Genomic DNA, 25,299 nt, shown 5'->3' with positions numbered 1-25,299 from the left:
CTGAGGTCTGGAGTTCAAGACCAGCCTGGCCAACAACGTGAAACCCCGTTTCTACAAAAAGTACAAAAATTACACAGGCGTGGTGGCACGTGCCTGTAGTCCCAGGTACTGGGGAGGTGGAGATTGCAGTGAGCCGAGATTGTGCCACTGCACTCCAGCCTGTGTGACAGAGTGAGACCCTCACTCAAAAAAAAAAAAAATAAAAGTTTTATTGGAACACAGTCATGATCATTCATTTAAATATGTATTGTCTCCGGCTGCTTTTGCACTACAATAGCAGAGTTGAGAAGTTGTGGCAGAGACCATATGGCCCAGAAAACCTAAAATATTTGTTATCTAACCCTTTATAGAAACAGTTTAGCTTTCTAAAGCAGAAAAGAATGAGTCACTATTCTTAACGCTTGGGATGGGGAGGAGGAGGAGCAGGGTCTGTCAGTAGACGTTTCCAGGATGATATGGTAGGTGGAATACATGGTATGCAAAAATACAGCCCATATTTTTAGGCCATCTCTTGACTGTATCAAAGAAGTTCTTAAACTAAAATGCAAGATTAACTGATGCTCTGTCAGACAGTTTTGAAGTCCCCTACTGGTTATTTTTGTAGTCACTTAGAGGCCTGGAAATACTGTTTCAAAATCCATGTAAACCATTTCACTATCTTTACCAAGCTCACAGGTAATTGTAGGATGTCCTTCTCAGCCCCTGAGCCAATGGGAAGTATCTGGCTGACTTGGTGTCAGCAGCATATTATCGACTCTACTGGTAAGGAAAGTGTGGTCCATTCCACCAGGTTGCATTCCAACATTCCACCTAGCGGTAGACTATCCACCCCAAGGGAGTTATGCAGCGGCCATGACTACAGGCAGGCTGCAAACATGACAGTCACAAAAACAAGGTTGGATTTGCTTGGTGGCACCCCATGTTATGTGGCCCACACCTCTATCTATCTCTTCCTCCTTATCTACTTCTTTCATAGACCCTCAATGTTAAAACCAGAAAAGGCAGGTGGTTCTTGCCAAACTCTGTCATCAATAGGATCAGCTTATCTTCTTCACTGTAAAGATTTTATTAAATCATAGGAGATACTTGGTGCATTTTCATACGAAGCTCACAAATTAATTAAAATATGTGTTTATTCTTTCAATAAATATTCATTAACCTTCTACTTATGTAGCAGACACTCTCCCAAGCACAGAGAATACAGTGCTAAACAAGACTAAGTCCCTGCCTTCAGGAATCCTTCATTCTATTAAGTATATTCTAGTCTTTCTCATTGAGAAAGACGTATATTGTGTTTTTAAGCAAATAAATTAATAAATATAACTTTTAAGAAGGGATAAGTGACATGGAGTAAATAAATAAGGTCCAGGGTTATATAATTACAGGGATAAGTTAATTTTAGGGAGGTTAGTCACAGAAGGTATCTCTGAAGAGATTGACTTGAGCAAGGCCGGGCGCGGTGGCTCAAGCCTGTAATCCCAGCACTTTGGGAGGCCAAGACGGGTGGATCACGAGGTCAGGAGATCGAGACCATCCTGGCTAATATGGTGAAACCCCGTCTCTACTAAAAAATACAAAAAACTAGCCGGGCGAGGTGGCGGGCGCCTGTAGTCCCAGCTATTCGGGAGGCTGAGGCAGGAGAATGGCGTAAACCCGGGAGGCGGAGCTTGCATGAGCTGAGATCCGGTCACTGCACTCCAGCCTGGGCGACAAAGCGAGACTCCGTCTCAAAAAAAAAGAGATTGACTTGAGAAACCGAGATGAACATAGATAGAAAGAATAAGAAATGCAGCTGAAAAGGTGGACAGAGCCATAGGAAGGAGTTTGAATTTTATTTTAAAAGTGTGGAGAAGTCAGCAGAGGATTGAGGCAGGAGAATAACATTATCTGACTTGAATTCTAAAAGTAAAACTCCGGTTGCTGCACGGAAAATAGAAAGTAAGCAGCAACAGTGAATGCAGTTAGATCTGCTTAGGAAGCTGTTCTAATTGTGGCTGGAATGCAGGGGTGGTGATGAAGATTACTAGCAGTTGGATTCAGTCTATATTTTGGAGGTAGTTCCAGATAAATTAGATGTGGGGTAAGGAAAAGAAAGGAATCAAGGATGACTCCTAGGTTTCTGGTCTGAGAGCTGTGTAGACCAGTGGTTAAGTAGCCACATTTTAGCCACATCTTCTCAGAAGACTTTGTCCGATATCTCTTTGTCCTGACTCCCACGTACTGGCTCGGTGCACAGCACTCAGTGACGACAACCACCACCCACGCTGGGCGTAGGGGACCGTGCACATTCACACAGTGTGGGTGGTAGTTTGTCTAAAAACCCAAGTATCTCTCCACTCAGGGAAATTTTTTTCTTCATGGAACCAGCTTCCCCTCTTTTCTTCATTCAACTCTTATTCACCTTTCAGGGCCTGATTCAATCTTTATTTTTATTTTTTTCACTTTTTGTTTATTTTGAGATGGAGTCTCACTCTGTCGCCCAGGCTGGAGTGCAGTAGCGCAGTCTTGACTCATTGCAACCTCTGCCCCCCTCGTTCGAGAGATTCTCCTGCCTCAGCCTCCCACGTAGCTGGGATTACAAGCGCCTGCCACTATACCCGGCTAATTTTTCTATTTTCAGTACAGACAGGGCTTCCCCATGTTGGCCAGGCTGCTCTTAAACTCCTGACTTCAGGTGATCTGTCCACCTCGGCCACCCAAAGTGCTGGGATTACAGGCATGAGCCACCGTGCCTGGCCTCTGATTCAATTTTTAATTCATGTCTTCCCTGCTACCATTACCTAGAACTATGCTAGCCCCCCATGCACACCCTACTAAACATCCTAAAAGGCAGTCAGGTGCACTGGCTAGGAGTATGGGTGGGCAAACATTTTTTTGTAAAGTGTCAGCCAGGTAGTAAATATTTTAGACTTTATAGGACCTAAACAATCTCTATCACATATTCTTTGTTTTTTACAACGCTTTATAAATGTAAAAACTATTCTTGGCTCACCAGCTATGCAAAACAGGTCCACATTAGGCTGGAAGGTCATGGTGTACCAACCCTTGGTTAAGAGTATGTCTTACATAGACAGTGTGGGATTGAACCCTGGCTCTGCATCTACTTAGTTCTGAGGCCTCAGACAAGCCTCAACCTCTCTATGCCTTGGCTTTCTGATAGGAGACAATTCACCATGGATTTATCTCATTTCTGTACATCTTTGTCATGAACCACTTTTTCAAAGATATTTATATAGAGAACAGCCTTGGAAGAGAGACTGCTTCCCTCTGCAGTAAAGAGCAGCCTCGTTTACTGTCAAGTGTAACAGTGATAATATCTCCCTCTAAGAAAGAGTGGGTGTACTTCAGCCCACCATAAAAGATTTGGGTTCCCTGATCTCAGTACTCCTCAGCTGTGATACAGACCCACTGTATGCACACCTGAAAACTTGAAGTCCATGAGATCTATGCCACCCATTATGTCTTCAGTAATAAAGTCCTTTGTCTCTGACCCAGAAGTCTCATGTCTTTTGTCAGCTTCCGTCTAACTTATTAGGATATAACTAGGGTAAAATCTCAGCTCCTTCAAAGTTCCTGACATCACAATACATTTATAGGCAAAACAGGGAGACTCTGATTCTGCCAAAAAATTTTTCAATTTTTATTAATTTAAAATAATACATTTATAGAATTGAAAAAATATGTGATAGAGATTGTATACGTCCTATAAAGTCTAAAATATTTACTCCCTGACTGACATAGGATTATGGTAAAGATTAAATACACAAATACAGGCTGAGTGTGGTGGCTGATGCTTGTAATTTGAGCACTTTGGAAGGACAAGGCAGGTGGACTGCCTGAGTTCAGGAGTTTGAGACCAGCCTGGGCAACATGGCAAAACCCCATCTCTACAAAAATTACAAATTTGCTGGGTGTGGTGGTGCATGCCTATAGTCCTAACTTCTTGGGGAGGCTGAAGTGGAAGGATTGCTTGAGCCCAGAAGTCAAGGCTACAGTGAGCTGAGATCACGCCACTGCACTCTAGCCTGGGTGACAAAGCAAAGGCCAGGGGCAGTGGCTCATGCCTGTAATCCCAGAACTTTGGGGGGCCAAGGAAGGCGGATCATGAGGTCAAGAGATCGAGACCATCCTGGCAAACATGGTGAAACCCTGTCTCTACTAAAAACACAAAAATTAGCTGAGCGTGGCAGCACGTGCCTGTAGTCCCAGCTACTCAGGAGGCTAAGGCAGGAGAATCACTTGAACCCGGGAGGTGGAGGTTGCAGTGAGCCGAGATCATGCCACTGCACCCACTGCACTCCAGCTTGGTGACAGAACAAGACTCCGCCTCAAAACCAAAAAAAAGGTGGGGGCGGAGGAAGATGGCCAAATAGGAAGAGCTCCAGTCTCCAGCTCCCAGCGCGAGCGACACAGACGACCGGTGATTTCTGCATTTTCAACTGAGGTACTGGGTTCATCTCACTAGGGAGTGCTGGACAATCGGTGCTGGTCAGCTACTGCAGCCCGATCAGCTAGAGCTGAAGCAGGGGGAGGCATGGCCTCACCTGGGAAGTGCAAGGGGGAAGGGAATCCCTTTTCCTAGCCAGGGGAACTAAGACACACAACACCTGGAAAATTGGGTAACTCCCACCCCAATACTGCGCTTTAAAAAAACGGGCACACCAGGAGATTATATCCCACACCTGGCCGGGAGGGTCCCATGCCCACGGAGCCTCCCTCATTGCTAGTACAGCAGTCTGCGATCTAACTGCAAGGCAGCAGCAAGGCTGGGGGAGGGGCGCCCGCCATTGCTGAGGCTTAAGTAGGTAAACAAAGCCCTGGGAAGCTCGAAATGGGTGGAGCTCACAGCAGCTCAAGGAAACCTGCCTGTCTCTGTAGACTCCACATCTGGGGACAGGGCACAGCTAAACAACAACAACAACAACAAAAGCAGCAGAAACCTCTGCAGACGCAAATGACTCTGTCTGACAGCTTTGAAGAGAGTGATGGATCTCCCAGCACGGAGGTTGAGATCTGAGAACGGACAGACTGCCTGCTCAAGTGGGTCCCTGACCCCTGAGTAGCCTAACTGGGAGACATCCCCCACTAGGGGCAGTCTGACACCCCACACCTCACAGGGTGGAGTACACCCCTGAGAGGAAGCTTCCAAAGTAAGAATCAGACAGGTACACTCTCTGTTCAGCAATATTCTATCTTCTGCAGCCTCTGCTGCTGACACCCAGGCAAACAGGGTCTGGAGTGGACGTCAAGCAATCTCCAACAGACCTACAGCTGAGGGTCCTGACTGTTAGAAGGAAAACTATCAAACAGGAAGGACACCCACACCAAAACCCCATCAGTACGTCACCATCATCAAAGATCAGAGGCAGATAAAACCACAAAGATGGGAAAAAAGCAGGGCAGAAAAGCTGGATATTCAAAAAATAAGAGCGCATCTCCCCCTGCAAAGGAGCGCAGCTCATCGCCAGCAATGGATCAAAGCTGGACGGAGAATGACTTTGACGAGATGAGAGAAGAAGGCTTCAGTCCATCAAACTTCTCAGAGCTAAAGGAGGAATTACGTACCCAGCGCAAAGAAACTAAAAACCTTGAAAAAAGAGTGGAAGAATTGATAAAGTAATTAATGCAGAGAAGGTCATAAACGAAATGACAGAGATGAAAACCATGACACGAGAAATACGTGACAAATGCACAAGCTTCAGTAACCGACTCGATCAACTGGAAGAAAGAGTATCAGCGATTGAGGATCAAATGAATGAAATGAAGTGAGAAGAGAAACCAAAAGAAAAAAGAAGAAAAAGAAATGAAAAAAGCCTGCAAGAAGTATGGGATTATGTAAAAAGACCAAATCTACGTCTGATTGGGGTGCCTGAAAGTGAGGGGGAAAATGGAACCAACTAGGAAAACACTCTTCAGGATATCATCCAGGAGAACTTCCCCAACCTAGTAGGGCAGGCCAACATTCAAATCCAGGAAATACAGAGAACACCACAAAGATACTCCTCGAGAAGAGGAACTCCAACACACATAATTGCCAGATTCACCAAAGTTGAAATGAAGGAAAAAATCTTAAGGGCAGCCAGAGAGAAAGGTCGGGTTACCCACAAAGGGAAGCCCATCAGACTAACAGCAGATCTCTCAGCAGAAACTCTACAAGCCATAAGAGAGTGGGGGCCAATATTCAACATTCTTAAAGAAAAGAATTTTAAACCCAGAATTTCATATCCAGCCAAACTAAGTTTCATAAGTGAAGGAGAAATAAAATCCTTTACAGATAAGCAAATGCTTAGAGATTTTGTCACCACCAGGCCTGACTTACAAGAGACCCTGAAGGAAGCACTAAACATGGAAAGGAACAACTGGTACCAGCCATTGCAAAAACATGCCAAAATGTAAAGACCATCGAGGCTAGGCAGAAATTGCATCAACTAACGAGCAAAATAACCAGTTAATATCATAATGGCAGGATCAAGTTCACACATAACAATATTAACCTTAAATGTAAATGGACTAAATGCTCCAATTAAAAGACACAGACTGGCAAACTGGATAAAGAGTCAAGACCCATCAGTCTGCTGTATTCAGGAGACCCATCTCACATGCAGAGACATACATAGGCTCAAAATAAAGGGATGGAGGAAGATCTACCAAGCAAATGGAGAACAAAAAAAGCAGGGGTTGCAATACTAGTCTCTGATAAAACAGACTTTAAACCATCAATGATCAAAAGAGACAAAGAAGGCCATTACATAATGGTAAAGGGATCAATTCAACAGGAAGAGCTAACTATCCTAAATATATATGCACCCAATACAGGAGCACCCAGATTCATAAAGCAAGTCCTTAGAGACTTACAAAGAGACTTAGACTCCCATACAATAATAATGGGAGACTTCAACACTCCACTGTCAACATTAGACAGATCAACGAGACAGAAAGTTAACAAGGATATCCAGGAATTGAACTCATCTCTGCAGCAAGCAGACCTAATAGACATCTACAGAACTCTCCACCCCAAATCAACAGAATATACATTCTTCTCAGCACCACTTCACACTTATTCCAAACTTGACCACATAATTGGAAGTAAAGCACTCCTCAGCAAATGTACAAGAACAGAAATTATAACAAACTGTCTGTCAGACCACAGTGCAATCAAACTAGAACTCAGGACTAAGAAACTCAATCAAAACCGCTCAACTACATGGAAACTGAATAACCTGCTCCTGAATGACTACTGGGTACATAATGAAATGAAGGCAGAAATAAAGATGTTCTTTGAAACCAATGAGAACAAAGATACAACATACCAGAATCTCTGGGACACATTTAAAGCAGTGTGTAGAGGGGAATTTATAGCACTAAATGCCCACAAGAGAAAGCTGGAAAGATCTAAAATTGACACTCTAACATCACAATTAAAAGAACTAGAGAAGTAAGAGCAAACACATTCAAAAGCTAGCAGAAGGCAAGAAATAACTAAGATCAGAGTAGAACTAAAGGAGATAGAGACACAAAAAACCCTCCAAAAAATCAATGAATCCAGGAGTTGGTTTTTTGAAAAGATCAACAAAATTGACAGACCGCTAGCCAGACTAATAAAGAAGAAAAGAGAGAAGAATCAAATTGACGCAATAAAAAATGATAAAGGGGATATCACCATTGACCCCACAAAAATACAAACTACCATCAGAGAATACGATAAAGACCTCTATGCAAATAAACTAGAAAATCTAGAAGAAATGGATAATTTCCTGGACACTTACACTCTTCCAAGACTAAACCAGGAAGAAGTTGAATCCCTGAATAGACCAAAAGCAGGCTCTGAAATTGAGGCAATAATTAATAGCCTACCAACCAAAAAAAGTCCAGGACCTGATGGATTCACAGCTGAATTCTACCAGAGGTACAAGGAGGAGCTGGTACCACTCCTTCTGAAACTTTTCCAATCAATAGAAAAAGAGGGAATCCTCCCTAACTCATTTTATGAGGGCAACATCATCCTGATACCAAAGCCTGGCAGAGACACAACAAAAAAAGAGAATTTTAGACCAATATCTCTGATGAACATCGATACAAAAATCCTCAATAAAATACTGGCAAACCGGATTCAGCAGCACATCAAAAAGCTTATCCACCATGATCAAGTGGGTTTCATCCCTGGGATGCAAGGCTGGTTCAACATTCGCAAATCAATAAACGTAATCCAGCATATAAACAGAACCAAAGACAAGAACCACATCATTATCTCAATAGATGCAGAAAAGGCTTTTGACAAAATTCAACAGCCCTTCATGCTAAAAACGCTCAATAAATTTGGTATTGATGGAACGTACCTCAAAATAATAAGAGCTATTTATGACAAACCCACAGCCAATATCATACTGAATGGGCAAAAACTGGAAAAATTCCCTTTGAAAACTGGCACAAGACAGGGATGCCCTCTCTCACCACTCCTATTCAACATAGTGTTGGAAGTTCTGGCTAGGGCAATCAGGCAAGAGAAAGAAATCAAGGGGATTCAGTTAGGAAAAGAAGAAGTCAAATTGTCCCTCTTTGCAGATGACATGATTGTATATTTAGAAAACCCCATTGTCTCAGCCCCAAATCTCCTTAAGCTGATAAGCAACTTCAGCAAAGTCTCAGGATACAAAATTAATGTGCAAAAATCACAAGCATTCTTATACACCAGTAACAGACAAACAGAGAGCCAAATCAGGAATGAACTTCCATTCACAATGCTTCAAAGAGAATAAAATACCTAGGAATCCAACTTACAAGGGATGTAAAGGACCTCTTCAAGGAGAACTACAAACCACTGCTCAGTGAATAAAAGAGGACACAAACAAATGGAAGAACATACCATGCTCATGGATAGGAAGAATCAATATCGTGAAAATGGCAATACTGCCCAAGGTAATTTATAGATTCAATGCCATCCCCATCAAGCTACCAGTGAGTTTCTTCACAGAATTGGAAAAAACTGCTTTAAAGTTCATATGGAACCAAAAAAGAGCCCGCATTGCCAAGACAATCCTAAGCCAAAAGAACAAAGCTGGAGGCATCACGCTACCTGACTTCAAACTATACTACAAGGCTACAGTAACCAAAACAGCATGGTACTGGTACCAAAACAGAGATATAGACCAATGGAACAGAACAGAGTCCTCAGAAATAATACCACACATCTACAGCCATCTGATCTTTGACAAACCTGACAAAAACAAGAAATGGGGAAAGGATTCCCTATTTAATAAATGGTGCTGGGAAAATTGGCTAGCCATAAGTAGAAAGCTGAAACTGGATCCTTTCCTTACTCCTTATATGAAAATTAATTCAAGATGGATTAGAGACTTAAATGTTAGACCTAATACCATAAAAACCCTAGAAGAAAACCTAGGCAATACCATTCAGGACATAGGCATGGGCAAGGACTTCATGTCTAAAACACCAAAAGCAACAGCAACAAAAGCCAAAATTGACAAATGGGATCTAATTAAACTAAAGAGCTTCTGCACAGCAAAAGAAACTACCATCAGAGTGAACAGGCAACCTACAGAATGGGAGAAAATTTTTGCAATCTACTCATCTGACAAAGGGCTAATATCCAGAACCTACAAAAAACTCAAACAAATTTACAAGAAAAAAACAAACAACCCCATCAAAAAGTGGGCAAAGGATATGAACAGACATTTCTCAAAAGGAGACATTCATACAGCCAACAGACACATGAAAAAATGCTCATCATCACTGGCCATCAGAGAAATGCAAATCAAAACCACAATGAGATACCATCTCACACCAGTTAGAATGGCAATCATTAAAAAGTCAGGAAACAACTGGTGCTGGAAAGGATGTGGAGAAATAGGAACACTTTTACACTGTTGGTGGGATTGTAAACTAGTTCAACCTTTATGGAAAACAGTATGGCGATTCCTCAAGGATCTAGAACTAAATGTACCATATGACCCAGCCATACCATTACTGGGTATATACCCAAAGGATTATAAATCATGCTGCTATAAAGACACATGCACATGTATGTTTATTGCGGCACTATTCACAATAGCAAAGACTTGGAATCAACCCAAATGTCCATCAGTGACAGACTGGATTAAGAAAATGTGGCACATATACACCATGGAATACTATGCAGCCATAAAAAACGATGAGTTTGTGTCCTTTGTAGGGACATGGATGCAGCTGGAAACCATCATTCTTAGCAAACTATCACAAGAACAGAAAACCAAACACCGCATGTTCTCACTCATAGGTGGGAACTGAACAATGAGATCACTTGGACTCGGGAAGGGGAACATCACACACCGGGGCCTATCATGGGGAGGGGAGACAGGGGAGGGATTGCATTGGGAGTTATACCTGATGTAAATGATGAGTTGATGGGTGCTGACGAGTTGATGGGTGCAGCACACCAACATGGCACAAGTATACATATGTAACAAACCTGCACGTTATGCACATGTACCCTAGAACTTAAAGTATAATAATAATAAATAAATAAATAAAAATTTAAAAATTAAAAAAATTTAATTTAAAAAATTAAATAAAGTTTGCACTTTCAACTGTTGTTGGCACAGTTTCTAAATTAAATAAATTTCAGCTATTATTTATATTGCGACTCTTTGTTCTTGTTCTTCATAGCAAATTATCACAATTCCAATTTATATACTCATTGTTGTAATGTTTGGTTTATTGCCTTACTGCTCACTAAATTATAGACTCTATGAGGCCACCAAGAGGGCACCTAGTAGGCATTCAAAGTACTTATCAAATGAAATAATAAATTGTCTTCTAACTTTTCTTCCATAATTTCAACTACTTGTCTTTCTGCAGTAAGTTCTAGGAAATTCATTGGCACCATATTTCAGTTTATAAAATAATGTTTTCTCCATGTCCAGTCTACTTATAAACTTACTTTCATACTGTTTTGGTAACTTCTTCTTTTTGTTTGTTTGTTTTCTTTCTTTTGAGACAGTCTCACTCTGTTGCCTAGCTGGAGTGCAGTGGCGTGATCTCTGCTCACTGCAGCCTCCACCTCCCGGGTTCAAGCAATTCTCCTGCCTCAGCCTCCTGAGTAGCTAGGACTACAGGTGTGCAACACTCAGCTAATTTTTGTATTTTTAGTAGAAATGGGGTTTCATCATATTGGCCAGGCTAGTCTCAAACTCCTGATCTTAAGTGATCTTTATGTCATCCGCCTGCCCCGGCCTCCCAAAATGCTGCAATTACAAGCGTGAGCCACCAGCACTTGGCCCAGAGTAGCCTAGAAATGCTTTGTGAGTGCAGCATAATCTCAATTATTTCTAGAAATACTGAAAATTTAAGTTACTTAATTTTCTAAATTATCCATTTTCTCAGTAACTATTTACTAATTATTCTTCTTTGTTCTTCTTCATGCTAATGTCTGATGACTTTTAGTTATCTATTCAAGTTTATAAATAAGAAGTGTTTCTAGCTAGTGTTCTAAAGTCACTGTGTCCTTTGCAGTGTGAATATCTGGCTGAGGGCAGAGCACTGGCCATGGTGAGTGGACAGCAAAGTGCAGCCAGGAAAATCACCTTTCACGCTTCTTGGGGAACTTGCTCTCAGAATGTGAGAATCTGTGTCTATTTTGGTGGCTAGAACCTCAACAATCTCTCTCCAAGATTATACTATGACATTCCGTCTCCCAAAGGAGGCCCTCCCCACTTTCTGGTCATTAAGAGCAAGGCTGTCTCTAGCTATAGCCTAGAAGAGGAACACCCATTTGGGCACTCTCTGGGCCTGACCCTATTCCAGCCGTCTTGGAACTAATGACCCTGCCCTCTGCCCCATAATCTACTCTTCTCCACTGCTTCTTCCCCCACCCAGCTACTAACAACTGTAGTCTTGAGGATTTTTTCAAGGTTCTTTCAAAAAACCTCAACGTTCCAATAGTCTCTTCCTCTACTATATTGCTTTTTAGGATCTTTACTTTTGCCAAAGATCGAATCCCATGCTTTGTGTCTCCCAGAAATCCCTCACTGTTTCTGGTTTGCGGACGGCAATGTGAACGTTTCCCAGTGCTGCTGCAGATCTTGCTCTTTAACCGCACAGCATTTTGAAAGGAGCAGAGATTAAAGTGTGTACTGAGTAGCCACCCATCTTGAATCAGAATGGCTGTTTAGCATTTAAACATGCTAAAGTCTCTCCTGGTTTTTTCAAAAAAATTATTTTTGCCTTTTAAAATAGGTGATTACACACACCTTCTCCATTTTCTCATTTTCCATCTCACTCCAGCAGAGGCAGGCTCTGTCTCCAGAAGTCCATCAAAAGTGTTATTGCCAAGGTCTTAAGAACCTTCTTGCCACTAAATCCAATGGATACTTTTAAATCCAAATATTTCTTGCAGCCTTTGACCATGTAACCATCATTACTTTCATGAAATGCGCTCGTCCCTCAGTTTCTCTGATAATGAACATTCCAGACTTTTCCTCCCACCTTTCGCACAGTACTTTCTCACCTACTTTCATCTTCTTTCTCAGGGGTTCCAAAATTCTTCTAGTTTTGTTTTTCTGTTTGTTTTTGTTTCATTCTCTTCACTCCCTGAGTCATCCACTCAATGGCTTCAATTCTCTCTACATGCTGATGCCTCTTGGACTCTCAGACGTACCTTCAGGCTAATGCTTGTTCTTGAGAACATCAAACTACTATTTGGATATCCCATTGGCATCTCAGATTCAGCTCATCCAAAACTGAACTTATCACCTCCCCAGCACTACATCTATTTTGTCTGATTTCTTATTTCATCAAATACCCAACCAGTTGCCAAGTCCGAGTCTCTTCCCATATTCCCCACAACACTTCCCCACACATTTATCCCCTTAATATTTTTCAAACCTTCCTGCCTCCTTCCATTCTCACTGAATTGGACATTGTTGATTCCACACCCAGCATCTATCTCCTCTTCATTCTTCCTAATAGAACCCAGTTCTGGTGTCTGCCTCTCCCCCATGCAGCCCACATGCCTCCAAGGACATTGATCTCAACTTCAGCTTCAGGAACTAGACTGATTGGCTAAGAATAAGCCATTCTTCTGGGCAGTGGTCAGTTTAGGAGCTGCCTTGGAATATACTTTGGTCAATAAGAGTCAGGAAGAGGCTGGAAGAGAATTCTGACTTGTAGGACATTTCTCATTCTTCTGGGAATGCTTCAAGAATGGACCTCTCAATTCCTCTGGACATTTCATGTGTAGAATATAGAGTTTGGACTGGATACAACAATTTTGCAGCCAAATCCTAATAAAAAGCAATGAATAAAAGAAAAACTAGGGTCTGGGACCAGCAACGTCTGTGATGTGCTCTAGGAGAGCCAGGGAGAGCAGGCCAGACTGAGAGTGTGGTCTGGGCCGTAAATGTCACATGGCCTGTACTTTGAACTGTGATGCATACCTATGCTTGCTATGTCACATTCCCTGTGGCCTTCATGGTTGGGGCTATGGATGGGATGCCACCTGGAATAGTTCATCAGGGAAAAGGATCCCAGGCCTGTGGAGGAGAAGAAGAGCATCTCAGAGCACTGGGAGGATCACAAACTCGGTGAGTCACTTGGCAAGGAGCACACCCAGGTGATGAGCCTTAAGGGCAAGCTGGAATTTTCCCTGAAGCTGTCCTTAGCAGAAATCGCCCAGAAAAGAATTAATGGAGGACACAAGGCCCTTTGGTCTTACTGTGGGCCACGACTGGTCCTGCCACTGTGTCCACCCAGCCCCAGAATTCACCTCTGATCTGCTTTGTTGCTCACCCTGGCCCCTCCCACACCTCACAGCCACACACACACTGGTTGCTCCTTGATGGCAGGCAGACCCAGCAGCAGCTGAGGGCCCTAGAGGGTTCTGACTGAAAACTGCATCTGTTGTATAGTGGCCACAAATATTCAGGCTTCCAAGTCTATGGGTGCACTGTGGGGAAGAGTGTTATGAAATGCACACTGGCTGTCAGTCTCCGTGGGAAAGCAGTTTGGCCTCAAGGGAGAATGGATGGGATGTGGGTGTCGCCTTGAGAAGGGATAGTTACTTGTCTATTTTCAGTTTGCAATGGGAAGAGTTCAAAAATCCATCTGACCAGGCATGGTGGCTCATGCCTGTAATCCTAACACTTGAGACAGTTGAGGAGGGAGGATTGCTCAAGCCCAGGAGTTTGAGGCCAGCTTGGACAACACAGGGAGACAGACCGCATCTCTAGAAAAAATACAAGAATAGGCCGGGCGCGGTGGCTCAGGCCTGTAATCCCAGCACTTTGAGAGGCCGAGGCGGGTGGATCACCTGAGGTCAGGAGTTCGAGACCAGCCTGGCCAACGTAGTGAAACCCCATCTACTAAAAATATATATAAAAAGAAATTAGCTGGGTGTGGTGGCAGGCGCCTGTAATCCCAGCTACTAGGGAGGATGAGAGAGACTTGCTTGAACCTAGGAGGTGGAGTTTGCAGTGAGCCAAGATTGTGCCATTGCACTCTAGCCTCGGCAACAAGAGTGAAACTCCGTCTCAAAAAAAAAAAAAAAAATGCAAGAATAGGCAAGTGTGGTGGCACATGTCTATGTAGTCCCAGCTACTAGAGAGACTGAGGTGGGAGTATCACCTGAGCCCTTGGGAGGTCAAGGCAGCAGTGAGCCATGATGGCACCATTGCACTCCAGCCTGGATGACAGAGGGAGACTCTGTCTCAAAAAAAAAAAATCTGCCTGGCTCCCTTCACTAGTTTGCCGAAAAAATTAAATTGAATTACTCCAGACTAACTACATAAACCATCTTTCAGTATGTATCTCGTCAAAGTGGGTAAAATAATACTTATATAATGATGTAATTCGTCTTTAGAAGCAGCGTAAAAATGACTTGCAAAATAGCTGTTAAAAAATATTGAAATCTGTTATTCAGTTTTCTCAAAGAAATGTACACTTTAAAGTCATTGACAATTTCAAGATTAATTATCTTCCTGAAGGGAGATAACAATAGAGAGCAATTATAGCTAGAAGTTGCAAAACAAAGAATTTATGATTTTTCAATTATTGCTCTGTGTGTGGTTATTGTTTTACCTTTTATTTAACAGTAAGTTGTGTTTAACATAATCTGATTCTTTGACACTTTAAAGATCTGTCAAGTACTTTTGTCACTGCTTTTGCCTCGGTTTTTGCTTTTGGATTGCCTATTCCTGATTAACAGAAGCTTGAAGTCTCAGGTTTGGAAGTGAATCAGAATGCTGTTGTTTAATAGTGGGACGCTGAGCAGTTGACACTTTGCTGGGCTAACATCTTTTCAACGAAATGATTACATCTATTGCACATCAATCACTTGACATAACCAAAATAAAACCAGCTAAATTAAAAAATTAAAAAGAATGATCTAGACTTTTTTTCTTGTGGTCAAACAGATCGCTACTGTGAAGAAGTGGGTCAATGACAATTAACAAGTACCTTGGTATGGCTTATATAATAAATAATCTCATCTTTATGCACGAATGTGGTGGCTCCTGCAGAACAACAAAAACCTGAATAACAGGTTCTTATAAGGGCCAGGTTTCCAGGGCTGGACATAGGAGAATCATTTAGGATAGATTTTAGTTTAGATTAGGACAAAATCCTAGACCAAAAGACTGAAAAGATTGTTTGGGTACTTGAACAGTATCCTGGAACCAAAGAAACTGAATGTGAAAATTTATTATTAAAAAGTCAAAACCAAACCAGTAGCAGCTGATTCTAAAGCCAGTCTTTCACTCAATTCTATGTATCTATGATTACCTGACAAACACAAGGTCCTCACCAGTAAACTAGAATCATCACTGTCTCTAGAACTGTGTTCATATTGAATGCTAGAAGGCTGTACTCAGCCTGTGCTGATATAATCACATAAAATGCAAATGGAAAGTCAGAATGGGGTGAGGTAGAGGCTTCCTGCCTTTTATAACGTATGCCACGCCATCTGCATACTTCATACTGTTGGATTTAAATATATACACGCAAGCATGCAAACAAGAGACCCCAAGGTTCCTCTCAAAATCTGGAGGTGGGAAGGAAGTGAGCCAACTGGCAACCACCTAGAAGACAGTCAGCTATTCACAATCAAGGACACTCTCTTGTTCATAAATTCTCACCCTCACCCCAGAAAAAGTTTACATTGTATATACCACATTGTTTTTAACTATTACTCCTTTTATGCCCTTTGGGGGCCCTAATACATTTTTTAAATTAAACATAATGTTTAAGTAACTATGTTTAAATAACAAAAAATACATGCAATTTTAGATAAGATGGTGTCACAGAATTACCAAAGCTTCTTGTTAGGAATAAATAAAGTACGTTTAATGGACAAATATTTACTGAGTATCTGCAATGTGCAAAGCACTGTGTAAGGCCATCCCAGGTGTGAAGAAACATCAAATAAGACAGACATGGCACCAGGCACAGTGGCTCACACCTGTAATTCCAGCACTTTGAGAGGTCGAGGTAGACAGTTCACCTGAGGTCAGGAGTTCAAGACCAGCTTGGCCAACATGATGAAACCCCGTCTCTATTAAAAATAGAAAAATTAGGCCGGGTGCAGTGGCTCAAGCCTGTAATCCCAGCACTTTGGGAGGCCGAGACGGGCGGATCACGAGGTCAGGAGATCGAGACCATCCTGGCGAACACGGTGAAACCCCGTCTCTACTAAAAAATACAAAAAACTAGCCGGGCGAGGTGGCGGGCGTCTGTAGTCCCAGCTACTCGGGAGGCTGAGGCAGGAGAATGGTGTAAACCCGGGAGGCGGAGCTTGCAGTGAGCTGAGATCCCGCCACTGCACTCCAGCCTGGGCGACAGAGTGAGACTCTGTCTCAAAAAAAAAAAAAAAAGAAAGAAAGAAAAATTAGCTGGGTATGGTGGCAGGCACTTGTAATCCCAGCTACTCGAGGGGCTGAGGCAGGAGAATTGCTTGAACCCAGGAGGCAGAGGTTGCAGTGAGCCAAGATCGCCCCATTGTACTCTAGCCTGGGTGATAAGAGCAAAACTCCGTTTAAAAAAAAAAAACAGACATGGTCCTTGCCTTCATGGTCCAAGTGCTACCTTCCTGGGGAAGTTCTTGATCTTATTAGGAACTATAATTAGGAAATGAAATCAAGATTTTCAAAATATATAAGAACTTCATGGATGCATTTGTTTTATACTGAAATTATATGTGCAGAATCAAGACAATAAATTTTCTTGCCCTAATAAATAAAAAATGTGGTAAAACAGGCCAATAAGATTTTAAAGATTTGAAGCCCATGCTCCCAACATTAGAAGTTACAAAGTATTAGAAGGTGAAGTTCATGTTTTTTCCTTTACTTCCAGCCAGTGCACATCAATGTGCTTGATCATAGCTAAAATGCTGCACATGTAACTCTTGCTTTTCTGGATCACACCAGCCAGAGAAATCAAGAAAGACAGTGGAGATATAGATGGTAACTGAACCAACTTTGTCTCTGAAACACTTTGTTACTCTGTGGTTTTGGGCAACTTACTTAATCATCTCTGTGCCTGTTTCCTCATCCACAAAATAGGAACAATAAGAATGATTAAGAGTAAAGCCCCTGGCGGGGTGCAGTGGTTCACGCCTGTAATCCCAACACTTTGGGAGGCCAAGGCGGGTGGATCACCTGAGGTTGGGAGTTCCCCATCTCTACTAAAAACAACACAAAATTAGCCGGGCATGGTGGCACATGTCTGTAGTCCCAGCTACTCAGGAGGATGAGGTAGGAGAATCACTTGAACCCAGGAGGTGAAGGTTGCAGTGAGCCGAGATCGCACCATTGCACTCTAGCCTGGGTAACAAGAGCGAAACTCCATGTCAAAAAAAAAGTAAAGCACCTAATCAAAACCACAATGAGATACCCTCTCATGCCAGTCAGAAAAAAGTTGAGAAACCACAGATGCTGGTGAGGTTGCAGAGAAAACAGAATGCTTTTACACTGTTGGTGGGAGTATAAATTAGTTCAACCATTGTAAAAGACAGTATAGCAATTCCTTAGAGATCCAGAAGCAGAAATACCATTTGACCCAGCAATGCCATTACTGGGTATATACCCAAAGGAATACAAATCATTCCATTATTATATAAAGATACATTCATGAGTATGTTCATTGCAGCACTATTCACAATAGCAAAGATATGAAACCAACCCAAATGCCCATCAATGATAGACTGGTACATATACACTATGGAATACTATGTGGTACATATACACTATAGGATACTATGCAGCCATACAAAGGAATGAGATAATGTCCTTTGCAGGGACATGAATGGAGCTGGGAGCCATTATTCTCAGCAAACTAACACAAGAATAGAAAAGCAAACACTGCACGTTCTCACTTATAAGTGGGAGCTGAACAATGAGAACACATGGGCACATTGGGGGAACAACACACACTGGGGCCTATCGTGGGGTGGGGGGAGGGAGAGCGTCAGGAAGAATAGCTAATGGATGCTCAGCTTAATACCTGGGTGATGGGTTGATCTGTGCAGCAAACCACCATGGCACATGTATACCTATGTAACAAACCTGCACATCCTGCACACGTACCTTGGAACTTAAAAGTTGAAGAAAAAAAAAAAGAAATGAGTAAAGGCCCTGACACATGCTGAAGTACTCAAGAGGGAAATCATCATCATATCTAGAATTTGCTCTAAAATATTAAAGAAAAAAAGGTACTTGGAGGTAGAGGAGGAGCAACAGATGAAATAAGACTAGCCATCAGTTGGTAATTGTTAAAGCTGGGTGATTAGGAACATGGGCATTCAAGTTTCGAATGTATTTGAAATTTTCTGTAACAAAAAGTGAAAATAAATATATACACTTAAAAATAGCACATAAAATTACTACAACAGCAAGCCTGACAACCTGGACTGCACCATCTTCACTCATCATAGAACTGCTTTCCTTGAGAATCATAAGAAACCAAGTCTATTTGTTTGAGCGATGTTGTCAGGGATGCTGTGTATCCTATCACACTCGCTTCCATGAGGATTCACATAAAAATACTTTTTAGGTCTTTATGCCAGGACAAGCTGCTGTAATTACTCATTTCTAAGTTATGCACTCTGTGAATCTTACGTTTCTCTTTACTCTGCAATTCACTTTAGCAACTACTCCAGTCCCTAGTTCTAGAGATCACCAATGCCCACTCAATCCACAATTTTACTGCAGTTTGATCGTGACCTTGCCCTGTGTATCTCCATCTGGCTGTTTATTTGTATCCTCTAAAATACCCTTTGTGTCCAGGTACAGTGGCTCATGCCTGTAAATCCCCACTTTGAGAGGCCAAGGCAGGTGGATCACTTGATGCCAGGAGTTCCAGACCAGCCTGGCCAACATAATGAAACCTTGTCTCTACTAAAAATACAAAAATTAGCCAAGCACAGTGGTGCGTGTCTGTCGTCCCAGCTACCAGGGAGGCTGAGGCACAAGGATCGCTTGAACCCAGGAGGCAGAGGTTGCAGTGAGCCGAGATTGCACCACTGCACTCCAGCATGAGTAACAGCAAGACTCTGTCAAAAAAAAAAATCCTTCTTTATAATGAACTGGTAAATGAGTTTCCCTGAGTTCTGTGAACAGCTCCTGCAAATTAACCATATCTAAAAAGGGGGTCATGGGAACTTCAACTTGGAGTGGATCAGCCAGAAGTTCCAGAGGTCTGGACTTATGACTGGTGTCTGAAGGAGGGGACAGTTTGGGGACTGAGCCCTCAACCTATGGAATCTAAAGCTATCTCCAGGCAGAGAGTGTCAGATTTGAATTATAGGACATCTAGCTAGTGTCTGCTACTTGGCATATGGGGGAAAAAACCCACTCATTTGGTCACGAACTTCATGGCTATTGTAGAGTGAAAGAAAAGAAAAAATCTCAGTGGTTTTTTTTTCCTCTCACAGCGGGGAAGTTACAATAATCCTTGCGGTGTTTAAATGGAATTTTAGGTATCAATAGAAACTCATAGTTTTTATTAGATAAATAGATACCAGCGGGTGTGGGTGTGAGTGTATTATATAAATATCTATATATCATATAGATATAGATATACATACACATATACATACATATACATATATCTCTTACTTCGGAATTAATTTCCTATTGGTACTGTAAGAAATTAGCACAAACGTAGTGGTTTAAAACAGTACGAATTTATTCTTTCACAATTCTGGAGGACAGAAGTCTAAAATCAAGGACCTCAGAAGAGAATCTGTTCCCCTCCTCTTTGATTCTTCCCTTCCTCTCATAAGAACCCTGTGATTATACCAGGCCCACCCAGATAAACCAGCATAATTATCTTATCTCAAGATCCTTAACTTCATCCACAAAGTTCCTTTTGAATGTAAGGTAATATATTCACAGGTTCCAGGATTAGGATATGTGAAGTCATTTTTCTTTTTTTTTTGAGATGGAGTCTCACTCTGTCACCCGGGCTGGAGTGCATTGGTACAATCTCAGCTCATTGTAAGCTCCACCTCCTGGGTTCGTGCCATTTGCCATTCTCCTGCCTCAGCCTCCCAAGTAGCTGGGACTACAGGTGCCCGCCACCACTCCCGGCTAATTTTTTGTATTTTTAGTGGAGACGGGATTTGGCTACCAGGATGGTCTCGATCTCCTGACCTCGTGATCCACCTACCTCGGCCTCCCAAAGTGCTGGGATTACAGGCGTGAGCCACTGCGCCCAGCCAAGGGCAGCCACTTTTCTATGCACCACAATGTGTTGGGGGGGGGGAGATACGTATATATACACATACCTGTATATACATATATTCCCCAGTCCTCACTCTTCTAGGCTGAGAAGACCTGGAAGCCATGATACTCACTGGCAGTGAGCACACTGCTTCCCCAGCTCCTGATTTCTAAATACCATACTCCAGCAACAGGAACCAGAGCTCCTTAGAGACATGGTTGATTTTAGAATGGGGGCAGGGAAAACATAAGGTTAGTCAGAATATCTTTTTCTAACAGGAAATGAGAAAAGGCTCTAAGCACCAGGGGGACATGTAAAAAGAACACAGGAATCAGCTTGAAAGGTTTTCCCCCGGTCAAATCTTGTACAATTTAAACATAAAAATAAACAGCATTCATAACAGATAATAACCCATAGGATAAAATAAGAATCCAAGAATTCATAGTATTATAAATAAAAAAATAAATAAATAGGAGAAAAAGGGAGAGCTCTTTCCTACAATAAAATGACTAATAAATGTAGGAGGAATTATGGTATCGGAAACTCACCATAAAAGTAATAAGTTACAAGCAAGAATTATCAGGGGATGCTTAAACTAGTGGATGAAAGTTTAATGAGACACTGGGTATTTATATAGTGTCAAGGCATCTCCCACAAGATACTTGTTAATGATAATGGGAAAAAAATCACAACTTTAAGGTGAGGAACCTGGCAGACACCACCCTAATGAAATGGTCACTGTTAACATCACCAATAGCAAGATATATCAACATCATATGCCTCGTGATATGACACAACATGGCTTCATTGGTAATGCTGGCAAAACTGCAAAACCTGCACACCCAAACTGAGGGAGACCCTAAAAGATTATGGGCCTGTTATCTTAAAAAATGTCAAGGTCATGAAAGATAAGTTTTTTGGATTTAAAGATATTAAAGAGGTGGCTGGCAAGATGGCTGACTAGGAACAGCTCCGGTCTGCAGCTCTCAGCAAGATCAACGCAGAAGGTGGGTGATTTCTGCATTTCCAACTGAGGTACCCAGCTCATCTCACTGGGACTGGTTAGACAGTGGATGCAGCCCAGAGAGGGCTAGCCGAATCGGGGTAGGGCATCACCTCACCCGGGAAGCACAAGGGGTCAGGGAACTCCCTCCCATAGCCAAGGGAAGCCTTGAGGGACAGTACCATGAGGAATGGTGCATTCCAGCCCAGATACTACACTTTTCCTGTGGTCTTTGCAACCTGCAGACCAGGAGATTCCCTCGGGTGCCTACACCACCAGGTCCCTGGGTTTCAAACACAAAACCGAGCAGCCATCTGGGGAGATACTGAGCTAGCTGCAGGATTTTTTTTTCATACCCAGGGGTACCTGGAACCACAGCAAGACAGAACCATTCACTCCCCTGGAAAAAGGGCTGAAACCAGAGAGCCAAGTGGTCTAACTCAGCAGGTCCCACCCCCACGGAGCCCAACAAGCTAAGATCCACTGGCTTGAAATTCTCACTGCCAGCACAGCAGTCTGAAGTCGACCCAAGATGCTGGAGGTTGGTGTGGGGAGAAGCATCTGCCACTACTGAGGCTTCAGTAGGTGGTTTTCCCCTCACGCTGTAAACAAAGCTACAGGGAAGTTCAAACTGGGTAAAGCCCACTGCAGCTCGGCAAAGCCACTATAGCCAGACTGCCTCTCTAGATTCCTCCTCCCTCGGCAGGGCATATCTGAAAGAAAGGCAGCAGCCCCAGTCAGGGGCTCATAGATACAACTCCCATCTTCCTGGGACAGAGCACCTGGGGGAAGGGGTGGCTGTGGGCACTGTAGGGTCCAGCCCTACAGGGTCGGTGGGTTTTTCTCTCCATGTGCAGAGACAGAGATTGGAGGTAAAGACACAAGACAAAGAAATAAAAGAAAAGACAGCTGGGCCCAGGGGACCACTACCACCAACACACAGAGACCGGTAGTGGCCCCGAATGCCAGGCTGCGCTGATATTTATTGGATACAAGACAAAGGGGCAGGGTAAGGAGTGAGAACCATCTCCAATTATATGGAAGGTCACGTGGGTCACATGTCCACTGGACGGGGGCCCTTCCCTGCCTGGCAGCCGAGGCGGAGAGACAGAGAGAGAGAGAGAGAGAGAGGACACAGACTACGCCATTATTTCTGCATATCAGAGACTTTTAGTACTTTCACTAATTTGCTACTGTTATCTAGAAGGCAGAGCCAGGTATACAGGATGGAACACGAAGGCGGACTAGGAGCCTGACCACTGAAGCACAGCATCACCGGGAGATGGTTAGGCCTCCAGATAACTGCAGGAAGGACTGACATCAGTCAGGCCCTCCACAAGAAGTGGAGGAGTAGAGTCTTCTCTGAACTCCTCCGAGGAAAGGGAGACTCCCTTTCCCAGTCTGCTAAGTAGCGAGTGTTTTTCCTTGACACTGACGCTACCGCTAGACCACGGTCCGCCTGGCAACGGGCGTCTTCCCAGACGCTGGTGTTACCGCTAGACCAAGGAGCCTTCTGGTGGCCCTGCCCAGGCATAACAGAAGGCTCACACTCCTGTCTTCTGGTCATTTCTCACTATGTCCCATCAGCTCCCATCTCTGTATGGCCTGGTTTTTCCTAGGTTATGGTTATAAAGCAAGGATTATTATAATATTGGAATAAAGAGTAATTACTACAAACTAATGACTAATGATATTCATATATAGTCATATCTATTATCTATATCTAGTATAACTATTCTTATTTTATATATTTTATTATACTGGAATAGCTCGTGCCCTTGATCTCTTGCCTCAGCACCTGGGTGGCTTGCCGCCACAGGGCGCAGCTTCAGCAGACTTGAACGTTCCTGCCTGCCAGCTCTGAAGAGAACAGCAGATCTCCCAGGACAGTGCTCGAGCTCTGCTAAGGGACACACTGCCTCCTCAAGTGGGCCCCTGACCCCCGTGTCTCCTGACTGGGAGATACCTCCCAGCTGGGGTCAACAGACACTTGATACAGGAGAGCTCCAGCCAGCATCTGGTGGGTGCCCCACTGGGACAAAGCTTCCACAGGAACAGGCAGCAATCTTTGCTGTTCTGCAGCCTCTGCTGGTGATGCACTGGCAAACAGGGTCTGGAGTGGACCTCCAGCAAACTCCAACAGACCTGCAGTAGATGGGCATGACTGTTAGAAGGAAAACTAGCAAACAGCAAGGAATAGCATCAACATCAAGAAAAAGGACATCCACACAAAAACCCCATTTGAAGGTCACCAACATCAAAGATCAAATATAGATGAACTCATGAAGATGAGGAAAAACCAGAGCAAAAAGGCTGAAAATTCCAAAAACCAGAATGCCTCTTCTCCTCCAAAGGATAACAACTGCTCACCAGCAAGGAAACAAAACTGGAAGGAGAATGAGTTTGACGAATTGACAGAAGTAGGCTTCAGAAAGTGGATAATAACAAACTCCTCCGAGCTAAAGGAGCATGTTCTAACCAAATGCAAGGAAGTTAAGAAACTTGAAAAAGGGGTACACAAATTGCTAACCAGTTTAGAGAATAACCAGTTTAGAGAATAACCAGTTTAGAGAAGAACATAAATGACCTGATGGAGCTGAAAAACACAGCACGAGAACTTAGTGAAGCACACACAAATATCGATAGCCGAACCAATTGAGCAGAAGAAAGGATATCAGAGATAGAAGATCAACTTAATGAAATAAAGCGTGAAGACAAGATTAGAGAAAAAAATGAAAAGGAATGAACAAAGCCTCCAAGAAATATGGGACTACCTGAAAAGATCAAACCTACATTTGATTGGTGTCAAAAGACCAAACCTACATTTGTTTGATAAAGTAACCAGGAGAATGGAACCAAGTTGGAAAATACTCTTCAGGATATAATTCAGGAGAACTTCCCCAATCTAGCGAGACAGGCCAACATTCAAATTCAGAAAATACAGAGAACACCACTAAGATACTCCCCAAGATACATAATTGTCAGATTTACCAAAGTTGAAATGAAGAAAAAGATGTTAAGGGCAGCCAGAGAGAAGGGACGCGTTATGCACAAAGGGAAGCCCATCATACTAACAGTGGATCTCTCTACAGAAACCCTACATGCCAGAAGAGAGTGGGGGCCAATATTCAACATTATTAAAGAAAAGAATTTTCAACCCAGAATTTCATATCCAGCCAAACTAAACTTCACAAGTGAAGGAGAAATAAAATCCTTTACAGAAAAGGAAATGCTGAGAGATTTTGTCACCACGAGGTCTGCCTTACAAGGACTCCTGAACGAAGTGCTAAACATGGAAAGGAACAACTGGTACCAGCCCCTACAAAAACATATCAAATTGTTAAGATCATCAACACTAGGAAGAAATTGCGTCAACTAACGGGCAAAATAAACAGCTAGCATCACAATGACAGGATGAAATTCACACATAACAATATTAACCTTAAACGTAAATGGGCTAAATGCCCCAATTAAAAGACACACACTGGCAAATTGGATGAAGAATCAAGACCCATCAGTGTGCTGTATTCAGGAGACCCATCACACATGGAAAGACACACATAGGCTCAAAATAAAGGGATGGAGGAGTA

General features: G+C 42.8%; 1 pseudogene; it reads left to right on the top strand.

Moving 5' to 3' along the window:
* The first annotated feature begins 686 nt into the window (after nucleotides 1–686).
* On the top strand, nucleotides 687–13,758 carry LOC119623229 (small integral membrane protein 12-like; annotated as a pseudogene).
* Nucleotides 13,759–25,299: the final 11,541 nt, after the last annotated feature.

Source organism: Chlorocebus sabaeus, chromosome 14 (genome assembly GCF_047675955.1).
Source record: "Chlorocebus sabaeus isolate Y175 chromosome 14, mChlSab1.0.hap1, whole genome shotgun sequence".
Lineage (NCBI taxonomy): Eukaryota > Metazoa > Chordata > Mammalia > Primates > Cercopithecidae > Chlorocebus > Chlorocebus sabaeus.
Note: the sequence above shows the minus strand (reverse complement) of the source record. Positions and strands in the feature narration are given on the sequence as shown.